A 6,000-nucleotide genomic window follows, 5' to 3' on the forward strand; every position below is an offset into this window, starting at 1 on the left:
CGATGGGGCAGAATTAATTCACTCCATTGTTGGTTCTGAACTAGCCTGGCAGCTTCAGTCATCTGTATCCCTTTCTGTGACAAATCACCCTTGACATTGTTTATCCAGCGCTTCCTTGGTCCTCCTCAGCTTCTTGTTCCATGCACCTCATAACCATTCTTTCATTCTTTGCACTGCTGTGGGTGCCTGCCCAACGCAGTCATTTCAATGGCAGTTCAATGCATTCTAAGTGTCGCAACATTTTCTGTTCAGAAGCAGGCCTGCGAAGGTGAGTATCCCAAGTCAACTAATGAGAGGCATGCTGCCCAGGTCCCTACTCTGCCAAATCTCCATCACCCGTGAGGCATCCATATATGGCTTCCTTTTGTACCAGTGTGAGTGATTAGCACTTGGTGCTCTACTGAATAATGCTGTTCTGAGAATCTCTACAGGCCACTTAGCTTATCATGCAGTGAGAGGAGAGCAGATGGAATATTATTATTGTCTCATTTGGCTACGATTCTTCTTGCTTGTGTACAGTGTATTGAAGATGTTGATGTAACATATGTAGAATGTGTGTTTTATGTGGTATATACCAGGTGGGCTGTCAACAACCCTAACCCCTTGAGGCCCAGTGTTTCAGTGTTTATGAACTGTTAATTCTATGTTCACATGCAATTAAAGGCTTCTTAAGAATAGTCTAACACTTGGCCCTCCTTTTCCTTTTGTTCCATGTGAATTTGATCATAAAACACAAAGGCGGTATGATTTAATAATTCAGACCAATTTTCCCAAATAGCATGACAATCATGTATTTAAATTTTTAAGTAGTTAATTTGTACTGAAAAATGTTAAAATAAAACAGTTAAAATATTTCCTTTGCAACCACATCAGGAGTGGTGACACCGTCAGCTGCACATTCAAATATTTGATTGTTAAAATATTTCATTCAGAGATTGAATGCATCCACTTAAAATTTCACCTGCCAAATATATACTTTATTTGGATGTTGGTTGAAAAGCCCTCAGCTGGAAAAGTGCAACTTTCCTCTTAGCACAAGGTCAACCAGGTTCCAGTCATTGAACCGCACCTTATAGAATCTTTGCTCAGCCATTCCCTGGCGGAATTGTGCACTCCACATCTGGATGGAAGCATACATCTCTATTTATGGTAATTAAACGGTAATTTACAGGCTAAACTGGTGTGAGCACAGCACCATCACAGGTGGATGAGTTTGGCTGATTCACATCTGCTAATGCTAATGGATTCGATAAATATCAGAGACCATGCCAACAAGTTTAGGAAAATGATTTTAAAATTGTTCCGTTAAACTCGAGAAAGCACAGGCTATTAACCCATTCTCCATCAAAAGAACAAAATAAAGCCCCATTAGAATAATAATTTTGCATCTAGAGGATTCATTTATATTACAGTCGGCTCCATGATTATAAATAGTCCCAAACATATGAAACATAGGTATGTTATATCTAGTTGTGTTGGTGCATATTTTGTGTTTCTTACCAATGGACAACAGTACATGTCCACTTGGTAGATGAGATGTCTGACTGTGTAGACGATTAATGTCACCTATTTTAGTGAAAGATAAAAGGATTGAAACAAGGCCTAAAATTTTCTGCAGCCTCCATTAAGACTCGCAGAGCTTCAATGATGCTGTTAGAGAGGAATCCTCCAGAGCTTTCAGCCAAAGGGGTTTACCAATGGGTTTCAGAGAGTTTTACAGAGAAATCAATTGTGGGACTGTGGGCTGGGGATGCTTGCACAGTGCTTTGAAGTTCTTGCTCTGCGCTGCTCTGTTTCTGGATTCTGATCCTAATGGGGACTGACAACTCACGTTAGTGTAGGGTTTAATGTGTTCTCAGCTGGACTGATAGGTGGAACAGTGCAGAATGGACACTGCTGTTAACTGTCCCACTCACCGGACAGTCATATCTTGTTGACTTCAGTTGCGGAACGTGCAGGAGGTCTGCTGACACAAGGCCAGGTGGCACATTTCTCCAATTTTCTAGTTAGTCAAGAAGGAACAAAATTATGGATGACTGATTCGAGAGCTTACCGGTAAGTATGATTGATCCATTGTTTAATGGAATATTTCATTATTAATTACAAATATAGTTTTGTGATTATGGACAGTTCTTTGTCAGTTCAATAGGGTATTGTCAATCTATTTGGATAGTCAGTGGAACATTCTGTAGCAAATAATTCATTGCTTAGTTAGATTACTTTATTGCATGCATCATTGAACCTTGTTTATGCTTCCAGTTTAGATTTGGGATCTATTGAGGTTTTTAAAAAAATTATGAGGGACGTTGGATAGAGAAAGACTATTTCCTTGTGTTGGGGAGTCAGTGGTGAGGTGGGTCATCCATTTAAAATGATCACTAAAGCAGTGAGGAGGGAGGTGAAAGAAACGTCTTTAGTAGAGAATTGTTAAAGCATGGAATGCTTTGCCACAGTGAATAGTTGCGGCAGAGATCATTATATCTTATTAGGGAAAATTAATAAACATTTGAATCAGAGGAAGATACAGGAACTATGGGTAGAGAGCAGGACGATGGCAATAGTTTTGGATTGTTCTGGCAAAGAGCTGGCACAGCCATGATTTGCTGAATGGTCTCTTTCGGTGCTATAAACCTCCATGATTCTTTGGGTACAGATATGCTTTTAGCTTCAGATTATAAGCAGCAGGTTTCTTTCAGCTGACTGATGTCTTGACAATAAAGTATTTGACACACCTTCTCTTTGGACAAGGGGTAGAGCATGAGGAATTGTGTATCCTTTTCATTGTGGTGGTGTTCTGTTGAAGTTATATGAAGAATAATTTCAACATGATCTGCATCATTAGACCACATGTTTGGAAGCAGACAAGGTTTGACAAACCCCCTTTTATGAAGGCCATGCTCCTTAAAAAAACAACTAGTTAATTTGATAGTTAATGTTGAGAGGGGTGGATCTATTTTTCTTTTATTCTCAGATTATTGGAATGGTGATGGGCAACTGTGTATGGCTTATATTCCTGCACCCCCATCTTTACAAGATAATATCCACTGACCTTGAAATTATGCTTTGCAAATATATCAAATATTATATTTTTAATAGCAATTTGCAATTATGTCATGTATTGTAGCAATTTATAAACTGGCTGCTGTGACTGCTTTCTGGGAGAAATTTCTGTTGTTTTGGTGAAGGTGAGAAGACACAGTCTGTCTGGGTTTGACACAAAGTGGAGGGGGGAGGGTTATGATTTTTTACATCTCTGTAAATAGTCCTTCATCAGATCCATATTGCTTGGCTAGATGTTAATTGTATCCGTGTGATTTATATCAATTAGTGTTAATTGTATTCAGGTGGTGCATATCAATTGGGAGCTCTCTTGTATCCATATACAAGAGAGATGGTCTAGGGTGTGGGGGTAGGTGGAATGTGGAGGTCTGTGAATAAAGGCTTTGAAGCAACTGAAGACTAGAATCCAGTATTTTATCCTTCACCACCTGGCTATCCAGTTTACAACATTAGATACCTGGTGACATGCTAATGTGTGTAAATTTGCCAGCATTATCTCTGCTCATAGAACCATCAAAATAAACTAACCGGGTGCATATTGTGTCAGCCATTAGTATATCCTGGTCAAATCAGACACGAGGGGGGGTAATTATAACTTTGGGTGATAGTGTAAAACAGGTGATATCAAACTGACCGCCCATTATATATCTTGCTCGATTCTCTCTTCCATTGACTTTAATGGAAATGAAAATCAGGCATAGTGTATGATGGGCGGCTAATTCAATATCACCCATTTTACACTGTCACCAAGGTTAAAATTAGCCCCAAGGGGTTACTGCCAATCAACAATGGTGTTTGAGCCATTTTGCACATTGTGTCTTTGTTCTGATTGTTGATTGACTGTTCTGCAGCTAAAAGGTGTCTGAATCTGGGCATGAATATGGAAAGCTTTCACTAGTTCTTAATTCAATTCAGGTAGGTCCATCACATGTTTCTGTCAGGCTTCAGTAGAGAGAGCTGCTGTAGTTAGTTAATTGGTTAGCTGGATTAAACAGGTTCCTGAAAGAGGAGTCAGGCCTGACTCATCTGAGTCACAAACAGTAGAAATACAGGGGCCTGTTAGTGCAACCAGCACTGAGTGCACGGAGCACCGAGCGAGGCAACTGAGAGTTTGCTGAGTGTGGGAGTTCGGTGAAGTGGGGGAAGGAGGTGCTGCTTTGCCTTGCTTTTCCTAACTTTTTCCACAGAGCGGCATCGGACCTGAGCAGCAGAAGATTGAGAGTGGGGAATAAAAGCAGCAGCAGACCTGCAACAAGAGAAAACTACTGTGCGACGTCACAGGTGAGGCAGGAGAGTCCGAGAGGTGAGCACAGTATAAAAGGAGAGACCGAGAGCGGGAGGAGAGTCTGAGAGGTGAACGCAGTGTAAATCTAAGGCAAGTCATGGCAGCAGAGCTCGCACCCGTGATATGCTCCTCCCGCACTATGTGGGAAGTCATGGACACTACCAGTGTCCCTGGCGACTACGTGTGCAGGAAGTGTGTCCACCTGCAGCTACTGACTAACCGTATTTCAGAGCTGGAGCTGCGGGTGGATTCACTGTGGAGCATCCGTGATGCTGAGACTATCGTGGATAGCACGTTCAGTGAGGTGGTCACACCGCAGGTAAAGATTATGCAGGCAGAAAGGAAATGGGTGACCGCCAGGCAGAGTAAAAGGACTAGGCAGGTAGAGCAGGAGTCCCCTGGGGCCATCTCCCTCTCAAACAGATATACCGCTTTGGATACTGTTGGGGGAGATGGCTTATCGGGGGCAAACAGCGAGAGCCAAGTTTGTGGCACCACGGGTGGCTCTGCTACACAGGAGGGGAGGAAGAAGAGTGGCAGGGTTATAGTGATAGGGGATTCAATTGTAAGGGGAACAGATAGGCGTTTCTGCGGCCGCAAACGTGACTCCAGGATGGTATGTTGCCTCCCTGGTGCTAGGGTCAAGGATGTTACGGAGCGGCTGCAGGGCATTCTGGAGGGGGAGAGTGAACAGCCAGTAGTCATGGTCCATATCGGTTCAAACAACATAGGTAAAAAAAGGGATGAGGTCCTGCAAGGTGAATTTAAGGAGTAAAGAGATAAATTAAAAAGCAGGACCTCAAAGGTAGTGATCTCAGGATTACTACCAGTGCCACGTGCTAGTGAGTATAGGAACAGGAGAATAGACCAGATGAATGCGTGGCTGCAGGGATGGTGTAGGAGGGAGGGATTTAGATTCCTGGGACATTGGGACTGGTTCTGGGGAAGGTGGGACCTGTACAAGTGGGACGGGTTACACCCGAGCAGGACCGGGACCAATGTCCTCGCGGAGGTGTTTGGTAGTGCTGTTGGGGAAGGTTTAAACTAGAGTGGCAGGGGGATGGGAACCTGAGCGGGGAGTCAGAAGGGAGTAAAGTTGAGAGCAGCAAGAGAGGGGAAGACCCAGGGGAAATTTACAATACAAATAGTACAAACAGTTGTTCAAGAACAAGTGAAAGGGAAAAGCGTAGAGAAGCAGAAAGAAAGTGTACTTTAGGTACTACAGATAAAGTGAAAACTAGAAGGCGTAAGTCGATTAACCCAGCATCAAAGCTGAAGGTCAGGCTAGGGTGTGTGGCACAACTAAGAGTTCTATATACAAATGCATGGTGTATAAGGAATAAATTAAATGAACTACAGGTTCAAATTCAAATTGGAGGGTATGACATGATAGCTATTACAGAGACATGGCTGCAGGATGGTCAGGATTGGGAACTAAATATACCAGGTTATAAGGTCTACAGGAGAGATAGGAAAAATGGAAGAGGGGGAGGAATAGCCTTAGTGATTAGAGATGAAATCACTTCAATGATAAAGGAGGATATAACGAGAGGTAAGCAGACAACAGAGACCTTATGGGTTGAATTGAGAAATAGGAAAGGATCTGAGACTATAGTGGGAGTTGTATAGCAGCTCTGAAGTGCTAGATTGTATAA

The sequence above is a fragment of the Heptranchias perlo genome, chromosome 18, assembly GCF_035084215.1.
Source record: "Heptranchias perlo isolate sHepPer1 chromosome 18, sHepPer1.hap1, whole genome shotgun sequence".
NCBI classification, from domain to species: Eukaryota; Metazoa; Chordata; class Chondrichthyes; order Hexanchiformes; family Hexanchidae; genus Heptranchias; species Heptranchias perlo.